The 13,638-nt window shown below is 35.3% G+C and overlaps 1 pseudogene; it reads left to right on the plus strand.

The window, feature by feature from the left end:
- The first annotated feature begins 948 nt into the window (after nucleotides 1-948).
- On the plus strand, nucleotides 949-9,206 carry LOC141958398 (uncharacterized; annotated as a pseudogene).
- Nucleotides 9,207-13,638: the final 4,432 nt, after the last annotated feature.

Consider the following 13,638-nt stretch of genomic DNA (forward strand, 5'->3'; position numbering starts at 1 on the left):
TTTTAATTGACTTTTAAAATTAAACAAGAATATGAAATAAAATTTGCCTTTCACTGTTTCTGTTCAAGATTTGTAGTAGAGGGAAAGATCGAGTATTTAATAGTCACATCATCTAATAAAATTAGATGCCAGAAGGCTAATCTTATCTTTCTCTGTTAACTAGTAATGTGAAAGATGTTCCTGGTTGTAATTGACATTAAGGGAGTTATTGCTTTCTTTGCTGAGTAGAGAAGATACCTGCTAAGATCTTTAAAATATCTGAGTCAGTGCCTGAAGTTAGATGATGTGCATTCATCCTTCATCTGCTTTGAAGACAGAACTAGGCATTGCACCTTGTTCCCCATCTTTATGACTAAGTGAAAGAGTGATGGAAGGAAACTCAAACACTGGATCACAGACCAGCCGTTGCTTAACTGTTAAAACGTTCCCTGCATGGTTTTCACCCATATCAGATGACAGTGCTTTCTAGGAGAATTACCCTAAAGGGGTCCAGAGGAATGTGGCAGAAATCACTCTCAGCAGGCTGTTTGGAGAAGACACTTGAATCATGTTTGGCTCCCTCTACCTTAATCCAGCTTTATCTCAGCAATCTTGTTCACTCTGGTATGGTGTTAAGTCACAAACCTGGACATGCAACACCTACATTACATCTCACACCATGAAAACACCATATAGCTGAGACATTAGAGACATTAAGGTGATTCTTATTCTCTGCTTGTGTGAGACCTCACCTAGAGTACTGCATCCAGCTCTGGGGTCCCCAGTACAAGAAAGACATAGACTTATTAGAGAGAGTCTAGAGGAGGGCTATAAAAATGATCAGAGGGCTGGAACACCTCACCTATGAGGAAAGGCTGAGAGAGTTGGAGTTGTTCAGCCTGAAGAAGAGAAGGCTCTGGGGACACCTTATTGTGGCCTTTTAATATATAAAGAGGGCTTATAAGGAGGATGGAGAAAGACTATTTACCAAGGCATGCTAGTGATGAGACAAAGGGCAACGGTTTTAAACTGAAAAAGGGTAGATTTACAGTGGACATAATGAAGAAAATTTTTATGATGATGTTGGTGGGACATCGAAACAGATTTCCCAGTGAAGTTATGGATGTCCCCACCCTGGAAGTGTTCAAGGTCAGGTTGGACTGGGCTTTGAACAACCTGATCTAGTGCAAGATGTCTCTACCCACAGCAGGGAGGTTGGGCTAGGTGATTTTTAAAAGTAATTTCCAACCCAACCCATTCTGTGATTCTATGATCACACTGAGCTCAGATGAGCCCTCAGATCAAATGGTAAACAGTGTGGATATGAACTAGCCACTCCACTTGCCGGGAATCCAGAGAACAGCTCCTGAACTTGGTTTTGCTTATAAGTACAAATGTGGGAGAAAAACTTCCTTTTCTTTCTCCCTTCACGGATTGTTATTCAAATGTCATTTAGACAAGTTGAGCTTTAAGCAAATTAATTTCCACAGGAAAGTTGCTTATTATTGTACACAAATTAGACTGAAATGCACAGTCACAGAATATACTGAAAGCAAACTTTCAGAGTTAAATCTTAGTTTAGCCTTACCCTATGCTTCAGAGTCATCTAGCTCTATCTTCCAGTTTCACCTATACTTTAGATACGTTATATAAAAATTGACTAATAATGGGGGTTTTTTTAATGTATTTATGTTTTAAAGGTAGCATTTTTGTTTTCATTCTAAGTTTTGTGAAATTATTGAATCTTTGACAGAATATTTTAATGCATTTAAGAATTACTGAACTGTAATATTATTTTTTTTCCTAACACCAGTATAAATATAAAATAAAAAATATTTCAGCTTCCTGTAAGTTTTTTTGCCTAAATAGAAAACTCCAGCAGGGAAATATTTAAGTGTATAGGAATAAAGTGAACTTATGAAGAATGGAATGACACCTAGTGTGTGTAAAATAGAATTAAGAATGGAACCATGCTCTTTTTTTTCAATAAAATAACTTGTGGAGTACTTTATTTATTGTTAAAAAAATGCCTCTACACTGTCAGAATAATAGACCCCTTGACTTGACTCTTATTACTATAACATAATGAAATGATACCAGAATGTAATGTCTTTAGAATTGTAAACTTATCACATGTATATCAATTTTTATGGATATAAGGATTGACTGAGAATATTTCATATTTTGACTAGGAAAACCTCATACTGGAAGTTTTCCAGGGAGAGTCTGCTTCCAAGTTTTGATTGCAGCTGAGATTTTTTGTTTTGACGTATCAATTATTATTTAATTTTCACACTATGGAAAAATATTATAGATAACATGTAAAATATGTGATCACTCTGATGTGGAAAAAGAGCAAAATATACACAGATAATGCATTTAATTTCTATAATAATTAAAGGTTGAATGAGTCTCTATGTAACCTTAAAAAAAAAAACAAAGGATCAAAAAAAAGATCAGAAGGTATCTTCTCTCCCTCACTCTGCTTTTTTCTAATCGGTAAAAGCAGTTTTCACTGGAGTTTTACTGTGTCCTGACAATTCTTTTTTTAACCTGTCACATACCTACTGCTTGTCTTCACATATAGTAACCGTGTCCAGTGAGGTTTCACACCATTGACAGCTTGATTTATTTCCTGCCAGTCCCTGCTCTGTATAAATGGCTCTGTTTAAAAACAACAGTCAGAAAAGCAAGTACTAAGCTTATGTCTCAGAGATTACTCAAATGAACAATCCCTGGTTGAAGACTCTGCAGTTTTTCCTGTTATTGCAGGACGCTATGACCATGGAGTATTTGAAAAAGATAAGAAAGAACAATTAATGAAAAAGGAGATCCTGATCAACCTGACATGAAATGATGGATTTTATGTGAAAGCACCTGACATGAAAGTTTTCCTATTATCAACATCTTTATTTAACTAAAGGTGGACTGACATAAATCAAGACTTAGAATACAAAAATTAGGAAAAATAGGAATGACTAGTCTCTTTTCTTTAGTGGTGTATTTCACCTTTAAATATCAAAGGACTTGAACATATGTTTTGGTGCAATGTTTTTTGTGTACTTGATACTGAAGGCCTAAATGGGATAAAGAGATCATCTTATGATATTTATGATTTCAGCTGATTTTTAATTTTATTTTTGTATCACAAGTTTTGGCCATATATTCAGAACAGATTTACAAACTAAAGAATTTTTTTTTTTTTTAAAGTATACTTATAAAAATAAATGTTCACTGCAAAATACTAATTCAGGCTTTTCTCAAAACACAAGATTGGTAAAATTTTGTCATTGTTATTTATACATCTTGGATGTGTGGTACTTAAGCAACACATTGAGCTTGCATCATGAACTCCTCAAGTTTTCTAAAAATTATATGCAATGTTTCATCTCCACTTTCAGGGATAGAGGATAATTTATCTTTGTTTAAACAGTGCACATGCCATATCTTTGATATACAATAGCTGAGTTTATCTCACTGTTTTCTACTCCAGGTGTTTGTTACTGCATGAGTGGTCACTTACGATTAAATAATATGGTTCCTACTGCAGAGCATTTCTTCCTTTTCTCACTGCTTGATATTCCTTATTGTTGCTTGTTGAATGATACTCTTCTGTTCAATGTGTCCTTGCTTGTTTTTTCAACTTGTGTATCCAGTTATCTGTTGCTTCCACAACCCCCCATTTTTTCTTTTGCATTAATTTGTACCAGATTCTAATTTTGAGATAGAAAGATGTGTGTGCTTTACAATTAAATAATATTTTTTCTTAATATTGGTTTGAGGAGTATCTAAAGAAACCTTTATTTAACGAGGAACGCAATATAAATGGTAAAAGGCTCTGTTTACACCAGCACAAGCTATCTAATATTTGCTGCTTAAATAACAAAAAATATTTAAGTGGAGTAAAATACATTTAACATTTTTTTTCCCAAAAAGACTGATGAATAATTTAAAGATGCCCGAGGGTAGGTCCAATTTGTTCTCTGGTAGTTTGTTCATGTTTTGCTGACTTTTTGGACCACAAAGTGAATTATGAAATTAAATATGATCTTGTTTAATGTTGCAGGGGTTTTTATGTTTATACCATCCACTAGTGATATGTGAAATATGGCTGGTATCCTTAAATCCACCTAATGTGTCTTTACCATTAAAGTTCAGCAAACCTATTTCAAGAAAGAACAAACTGTAGACACTTTAATACATGACATCAAAAACCAAATAAAAGTTTGAGTTTCCTGTTTGAGCATCAGCTTGCTTTAGGAGAAGGAAAATCTCCCCAGAGCCTCCAAAGATGTCTGAAACTGTAGGAAAGGATCTTCTAGCTTGCCACTTTACTTCAGCATCCTGCATTTAGGTCACAGCAGGCTGAAACAGTACTACATGCATACCCAGCAATCACTTACACTGGCAGTGGAAAATTAAAGGAACTCTGTGACTAGTAAAGGCATTTGACTCTGATGTTTTGTCGCTGCGAGAAAAGGATGGTTTGGGTATAGACTATTTTACATCAAATTTCTCATCTAGATGGTTTTTGTTGTTGCTTCTGAAGTTGCCATAAGAAAGAGTAAATGGTGTTGAGGTAGGGATATTTACTGGTACAAAAGCCATTAATCAAATTCATTTTATTATTGCTAGATTTATCTCTTTATTAAAAATTTATGATGCCATCTTTTTTTAGGATTCTAAATTTCAAAAAATATTGACTGTTTCCTGTCTTGCACTTACAATATTTTCAATGTTTGTTTAAGAATTGCCTATGCCTCTGCATAATATAAACAATACTGTACAATCTTTCATGTGAAGCTCTGACAATATACTCTTCAAGGTGTATCAATTCTTATAAGCTCATCTATCATTAAAAGGAAGAAATCTCCTGAAATAAAGGATAATATTTTTCTGATGTTATAGTTGTTTTGCCATTATGAATTGACCATTGTGTTTATTCAAATTATCCCAAACCAGATTTTGTTATTTAATATAATTTAATTTATTATTTCTCTATAAATGGTCAGAGCAAGGTGTGAAGAAATGTTTAACTGAACTGACTCTTTTCTCTTGAAACATTCAGACTGACCTTCATATAGACATTTTCTGAAATAAAATTCTTCACAACCTGCTCTACAGTTCATCCATCCCTAGCATCATTAATGCTGCCAATGTTTCTTGTTAGCGCTGTTCTCTCTTTTTGTGTTTTAATAATTTGCAGTCATGAAGTTCTAATAAAGTGATGATTCAAGACGGTGAAGAGCCACTGAAAAATTGAAAAGAAAAAAATACTCTAAATGAGAAAGCAAATGGCTCACAATTTTAGATCTTGAGAGTAATAGAGGCTTGGGGAGTAACATTTTTAAATCTGTGGAAAAATAACAGAAATTCAGCTTTAAGCATTTTCATGCTGTGCCTAACTTTCACATTTTTTATTAAATATGTAGTTCTTACCTACATTGTCTGGAGTAGTAATACATACTTGTCTATTATGTCTTTTACTAAAATCTTGCATTTGTAATTGTACTAATATATATACATGTAAGTGAGAATATTATAAAATTAATCTGATTTTTATTTGTGTGCTCTTTTGATCTAATCTAAGCAATAGTAGTTTAATTTACTGTTTGAATAAACTTCAAGTAGATTCTATATAAATTGTTGCTTGACATATTTGAACTATTTCTTTCCATTTGTTTAGGTTTAACTTTATAGTCTTGAGGGCCGTCAACTTTGCTGAGTTGATGTCACACAGTTGCAATTAAAAGGTTCATTGCATTTGAATATTATAATTTTGTGTGTTTTTTAATATGCTTAAAGTTCTAATATTTTAAAGTGCTCAGGAAGCATACAAACATAAAAATATATCTGTATTTTAACATGTTCTTTAGCAAGATTTTCAAAAATACCTAAAGGGATCAAGGCTTCTAAAACACACACATATACACAGGAATCGTTACATAAATATTTTAAATGACCTAGTTTTATCTTGAAATAAGACACTGTATATATAACATGTTAATAACACTACTCAATTTACAAACCGCAGGTAGTGATTTAATTTTTGTAGGACTGCTATAAAATTAAAGTTCAAAGCAATTTTCTTCCTATAGGGCCCTGAATCAGAATATAAGAAATAACCTCTTGTTCAAGGAGGAAAACAACTGCTTCAAGCACCTTTCATTTCAGCTCATCCTGGAAAACAGCTAAAGCTATTTTCTGAGAATACCTGCAATTTAAGAAATATAAATTTAAAAAAAGCAACAACTCTCCCCTTCTGATGTTACCTCTAATGTGTTTCTACAATATTTTTTCTAAACAATGAATTATCATGTTTATAAAAGTAGATCAAAAAAGGACAATTTAAACTTAAAGAAGGATCAAAAGGAAGGAGTAGTCAATGTGACTAGGAACTACAATTACATCATAACTGGGGAAAGATTTATTTTACCTAATCTTGAAAAAAAAAAAAAAAAAAAAAAAAGAAATAACTGATTTGCTTTACTGACTTTAAGGCTTAAAAAATAGTATTTTGGGTCACATAACAAAAAATTTTCCTGAAAATAACTTTCATATAAATTTCTCTTTACATTTCCCTTCCAGCAGTTTTCTGCCTCACTATTTTCCCTCCATGCTTTGAGACATGAAGTTAAGTCAGAATACATCTCTGCTGGGTGTTGACTTTCTCACTTTGCTTCTTACATTCCAATCTGATTTTCTACAAATTGTTAGATAAAAACCTTTTTTTTTTTTCAGATATTTTAATCTCAGATATCTTGTTTGGGTTTTTTTTGTTTTGTTTTGTTTTATTTTTTTTTACTGTGGTTCATTTGCTGGATTATAAACCGAAGAAAGTGAAAGGAGGACCTTTATACATCTGTGCACACACAGAGACATTTATTCAAAATGACATGTAAGCTGATTCAGCACCAAACCTCAAATGAACACCACTGTTTCAATTGAAAAACTCTTTCTAAGAAATATTTCAAAGGATTCACTTAAACTGAGATTCTTACTTACATGATAATGTGGGCAGTTATTATTAATTTTACAGAACACACTCAAGGTGTTTCTATAGTTTGATGATTTGGTTTTTAATTTGCCAGGAATAAATATCACTACCAGACTCAGGATAGAGGCACTCTGGTTTGTTTTCTAACCTTCATGGGGGTTTTGTGTGTGTGTGTTTGTGTGTCGGAATGTGTTATATTTTTTATAGGTTTTTATAAGGTGTGGAAACCTGAAAATGCCTTTATTCCTGTCTGATTTCTTAAAAATATTTTTAATTTTGTTGTTATTGAAATCAGATATACATGATGTTACCTGTTTTCATTTCCTAATTCAAGTTTCAGCGATTAAAAAAACATTCCAAAAAAACCCCTTTTTTATCACTTCAGCATAGTAATATTGAGCCATAATATATATTGAGAAATAAATATTGACTCTCAGTACAATAAGCAACAAAGATGTGTATATATCTTGCAAAGAAATAAAAGCTCTTAACAGTCAACAAATCTCAGAGTGTGACAGTACAGTACCAGAATTAAGTTTTCAAATGCTATTGTCCAGCACCAAGATTTTGTGGGTGGCTGAGTACTTTGCATTTTCAAAAGCAGTAGGTAGCTATTCAGTCTCTTGTATGCAGGGAGATGGAAACTTGTTACTGATTTACAATTACAAGTTACTTGTTACTTTTTTCTACATTTTGGGTTTAAATTCACTCCAGAAAGATGTCTGTTGATGGTAGTAGAGACTCAGCATGCATTGTTTCAATAAATAGCTACTCAGTTCTCCCCAGAAAAGTTAAATATTGTATTTAAGACACATACATGCAACTTCTTTACAACAGAACATATGTATCAATTCCTCAGGCACGTTAAGAAAGTTGACCAGATGAATGAGTCTCAAGTGTTCGGTTTCTCAGTTTATACTGAGAGCACTATGCATTACTGGAAAACAGTGTTTTGTTCTTGGTAACAAAGTACTGTCATTCATGAATCACAGTGAAAAATAAGAATTTCAGAAACTTTTATTTTGGAAAACTGCATGTTTCAGTTTTGTGGTATATCTAAAGGAACAAAAAAGACATTAATTTAGGAAGATATTTCTTTGTGTATTCTACTGTGACTCGTATCTGTGACCTCTTAAACTCGGGGGAGGGGGGGAATGTAATTCACGTTGACTTTAGCAAGGCTTTTGACACCGTTTCCCACAGCATTCTCCTGGCAAAAGTGACTGCTCGAGGTTTGGACAATCGCACACTTTGCTGGGTTAAAAACTGTCTGGATGACCGGGCCCAGAGAGTTGTGGTGAACGGAGTTAAATCCAGTTGGCAGCCGGTCACGAGTGGTGTCCCCCAGGGCTCGGTTTTGGGGCCACTCCTGTTTAACATCTTTATTGATGATCTAGACGAGGGGATCGAGTGCACCCTCAGTCAGTTTGCAGATGACCCCAAGTTGGGTGGGAGTGTTGATCTGCTCGAGGGCAGGGAGGCTCTGCAGAGAGACCTGGACAGGCTGGAGCCATGGGCTGAGCCCAACTGGAGGAGTTTCCATAAGGCCAAATGCCGGGGGCTGCCCTTGGGCCACAACAACCCCCAGCAGCGCTGCAGGCTTGGGGAGGAGTGGCTGGAGAGCTGCCAGTCAGAGAGGGACCTGGGGGTGCTGATTGACAGCTGGCTGAACAGGAGCCAGCAGTGTGCCCAGGTGGCCAAGAAGGCCAATGGCATCCTGGCTTGTGTCAGCAATAGCGTGGCCAGCAGGGACAGGGAAGGGATCTGACCCCTGTACTCGGCACTGGTGAGGCCGCCCCTCGATTCCTGTGTTCAGTTTTGGGCCCCTCACTCCAAAAAGGACATTGAATGACTCGAGCGTGTCCAGAGAAGGGCAACGGAGCTGGTGCAGGGTCTGGAGCACAGGTCGTACGGGGAGCGGCTGAGGGAACTGGGGGTGTTTAGTCTGGAGAAGAGGAGGCTGAGGGGAGACCTCATCGCCCTCTACAGCTCCCTGAAAGGAGGGTGCAGAGAGCTGGGGATGAGTCTCTTTAATAAAGTAACAAGCGGTAGGACAAGAGGGAATGGCCTCAAGTTACACCTGGGAAAGTTCAGACTAGATATTAGGAAGCATTTCTTTCCAGAATGGGTTGTTAGGCGTTGGAATGGGCTGCCTAGGGAGGTGGTGGAGTCCCCATCCCTGGGGGTGTTTAAGAGTTGGGTCGATTTAGAGCTTACGGATATGCTGTAGGTGGGAACTGTGCTAGGCGAACGGTTGGACTAGATGATCTCCAGGGCCCTTTCCAACCTAGATGATTCTGTGATTCTGTAAATATTCCTTACATATATTTATTCTCTTTCAAGATATGTTATCAGTTTGTATGCTGCCTGGAATATATGATGCTTACTGATGACCACATATTTTCATTTCATTTACTATTACCAGAGTTTTCTCCATGCCAGTCTTGGCTAATCTTCTGTTGGCCTGAACACACATATTAATATTTATCAATGGTTTTGATCCAGAACTCTCCTGAGGAGCATGGGATCCCCTCAGAAAAGGCTGTACATATTTTCACTTTTGATTCAAACATCATGATCTCTTTAGCTTTCAAAATCTTTCGATTGCACTGTAGAACTTTACTCAGAGACCTCTCTAATTATTACCATCTTCTGATGTGAAGGAGCTACCTAAAATTCTGCAGCCTGGCACCTGAACCAGTTTTCTGCACCATTATTCGCAGCAGCTTTCCCAAACACAACTCGTGTTAGGCATTTCTGCTTTAATTCATTGAAGAATGACAGGCAATGCAGAAAATGAGTTGACTAGGAGTAGACTTCCTCAGAAAGAAAAGAATCAACTGGCACTATGCCCCACAAGAATAAAATTAGTATTTTGTCTATTTCATCTACTTATGAGCAGGAAAACCACACACAAACAGCAAGAGGGCTTCAGTACCCACTACATCACAAAATAATAAGCAAAGAATCAAGAAACAGTTGACTGTTTTCTCTCTTCACACTAGAAATACCCAATAGAGCTAGGTGTATGTATTATGGAAATTCACAATTTTTAGTGCCTTGCTCTGAGTGCTCATCTTTTAAATTTTCAGTTTTTTTGATGTCTCCCAAAAGAAAGGGGTGGTTAAAAGCATCACTCTTTCAAAAGGGACAACATTATTTTGTACTGTTGGGTTTTATAAGAAGTCAGAGACAATTATCCAGTCCAGGTTTCCTTCTTCATATGAAATTTTCACTTTCCTTTAGTGATCAGAGATACTCGACTTCTTTATATAACCCAGTTCCCAGTTAATTAAAAGAGTGCATGCTTTCCTTGAAATACCTGATACATTAACTATATAACATCAAATTCCTTTAAGAAGTGGAACACATGTATATGCAGTCAAATAACAACAATTTCTACACAGTGTAACTTGTTCAGTGGTTGCTTTGGTATTTTTAATGTTCATTAATGCCAACAAAATCAACTATATTGTAAATTAATCATATTAATGACAGCATTATGTACTAACAAGCCCATCAGTATGACTTTCAATTTGCTTTTAATATGTCTAGAAAGACACACAGTTTTAAGAATGTCACAATCGTTCTCTGCATCCTCTTACCCCTGCGACCCACATCTGTGATTTCTTAAATTGAATGTATTGCTCATTTATTACCAGCTCTATTTTAATTTCCTCTCCAGCTAACTCCACAAATAAAAGGCTTCTAGCTGTTTTAATTTTCTCTTCTGACAGCAAAAGACATATCTACATGATTAAAATGCCAGATATCTTTATAACTGTTATCAATTACATTAATTAATAGAAAATAGCAGTAGAATTTGCATGGGGAGAAAGTATTACTCTAAATCTTAGTTAATTCACAGTTGCCTGTAAGGTACCATTTCTCCCACACCCCACTTATTTTTTACCCTTTCATGTATTCATTACTAATAAAAACTTCTCTAACAAGGATGATGTATAGTTGCTCTTTGTAACAGTATGAAGCATAGACCTATTGGGGTTGTATTTCTCAAGTTGAGAAGAAATGGAAATTTCTTTCATAAAACAAACAAGACTTACTAAGAGCCTAAATTATATAAGAGCAAGTCATCTGTATGACAATTATATATATATATATATATTAATTAAATGAGACTACAGACTGTGGGTTTACAATATAATATATTTTTAAAGTCATAATTTTCCCTAAATTGTTTCTCCTGAAGTCTATAGCTTCTGAGTGGAAGTTCAGGTCTTGTATCAAGAAGGTGCTTATCTCAAACTGAGCTCTCTTTGTGCCAGGTGCAGGAGAAGCATGTCATGGCTTCACAGCCTGGCAGGCTGACATGAAATAGAGTCCAAAAGCAGATTCCAGTGATGACAGGGCAAAGTATTTCAGAGGTAGCATTTGTCTGTGGTTTTGAGTATCTTTACACTTTCTGGTGTGGGTAGACAACCCCGTTTACACTAGTGAAGCTCCTTTCCCCCACCCAAAACAGTCCCATGAAAACATTAATCTTAGGCAAAGTTCATGCACCTTGCTGAAAAGCATGTTTATTCAGTATGGCTTCAACAAAACATTCCTGTGGGAACAGTGACTTATTCTGCCTAAGAAGGGAGGTAAGAAAATTTTACATCCATTTTGAGAGTGAAGGTTTTTATCTGTCTGTACCAGCATTATACCCACAAACATCCTCTGGCTCTTCACCTGTGTTGGTCCCTCTGTCCTCTTACCGTGTACCTCAGCCAACTGATCTTTTGCTCTGCAGAGGCCTCTCTGACACCCTCTGGGATCTACCCAGACTTGCCGGTTTGTGCTCTTTTCTTTCCCTCCTTCTAAGCTGTACTGTGTACAGCTGCATACTGAGCTCCAGTACATGGAAGAATAGGAACAAATCTTTCAGAGGTTTTGAATGTTTTTCTATAAAATAAATCTTACCATTTCTTTCATTCTGTACCATAAGAGCTTGCCAATATCTGTATAAATTATGCTGGTGTTATAATTTTGTAGAAACTCTGCCAAAATATGCTTTTATTTGTTTCTTTGCATTAATATCTGATGAACTTTTGGGTTTGATTTACCATGGTGTTTCTTTTTTTTGGTTAATTGACACCCATTATATATATATATTTATACACACACACACACGTATATATTGACAGGTATCTGGTTATTTTAAGTTAGTATAATAGATAGTTTAGAAGGAATACAGTGATTTTTAAATTTAATTTTAAAAAAACCCACAGGTCTTTATAAGAATACTCGACATGCTTATTTTATTTTCTGTTAAGATTGACATTCAAGGCATATGGCGATAGCTGAAATAATATGGAAAACCAAATATTTACCTTATAAATTGAAAGCTAGACTTGCATTGTCTTGTAGGAAAAGTCCAAAGTACTTGAGAGAGTGGGATCAGAAGGAAAAAAAAGAGTCACTTTCTCAAAAATATTCTGTATTCCAGCAGTGGAGTTCTCCTCCTCACCTTTAATAGCTCTGCATTTCACAGAATAGCTGTTTGTTGCAGATCAGAACCACAAATTGACAAGGACCAGTAAGAAAAGAGCCAGGCTACTATAAACATCTCTTCTTCCTTTTCTTGTAGAAGAGAGAGAGCATGAGGCTGCCATACTTTCCATGCTTACCTGTACTAAAACCACAAATTTCAACCTCTCTGAAGGTCTTTTAATATTACTGAAAAAGTGTAATGCTACAGAGAGCTTGCCACAGATGCCATTTTCAATCATGGATTTTTAAGGAAAGTTAAAACTTTTAAGGGAAATTCCTGAGAGAAACTTACACTGAACTCTTGCCAGACAATACTGCAGTAATTCAATTCTCAAAGTTTAGCTGCACATTAATTTCTTAACCTTTAAATATATTGAATATCTTTTAGGCTTAGAATTTTAAGAGATCAAGGTTTACAGAACCGTTTTATTTTGTCAATAAACAAGCCAGGCAGCTGCAGATTAGTTATTTATATAATACTTTATGATTATTATATTTACCTTTAAAAGATAATCTGTCATTTGGAACACTTATGGTCTATTTAACTGATTTTAACAGCCAAAGAACTTTAGAACAATGGGGGTTTAGTGACACCAGAAATATATTGACTATGGTGTATTTCAAAGGTGTTTGGAATAATACAATTAAAGTAATAGATAAGCAAATTAATTTCAAACTTTGCTGCTCAATGACAGTAAAAGGCATTTAAATTCCTCTATAAGTATATTCCTTTTTTTTTTTTTGATAAACTGTTTAATTAGGTTGTAATTTTTAATTTTGATTGTTAAAAGCCTAGCTTAACTTATTTTCTAATGTAAGGTATCACAACAGATTTGTGGTTGTTTAAAGACTAAAATTGGAACCTCAAATAAAAAGTAATAAGAATAAGAATCTGTCTGTAACTTATATAAACCAAAGAAACAAAATAAATGGCAGAGTGTTAAAGGGGGATAAAGTCAGAATCCCCAGCTCTGAGTGCACTTCCTCTTTTCTCTTCCTGTGTTAAAACCAGAAGCTAATACATAGTATCATTCTTTAAGAGGTACTGCAAAAATACTGCTATCAACCTATTTATATATGATTATTGTCAGAATGGATTACAAGTGCCCATCAATTCTGTCAAGTAAGACTGTATTATACTCTGGTTTTAGGAAAGTGCTACAAATAGT

The sequence above is a fragment of the Athene noctua genome, chromosome 3, assembly GCF_965140245.1.
Source record: "Athene noctua chromosome 3, bAthNoc1.hap1.1, whole genome shotgun sequence".
In the NCBI taxonomy this organism is placed as follows: Eukaryota; Metazoa; Chordata; class Aves; order Strigiformes; family Strigidae; genus Athene; species Athene noctua.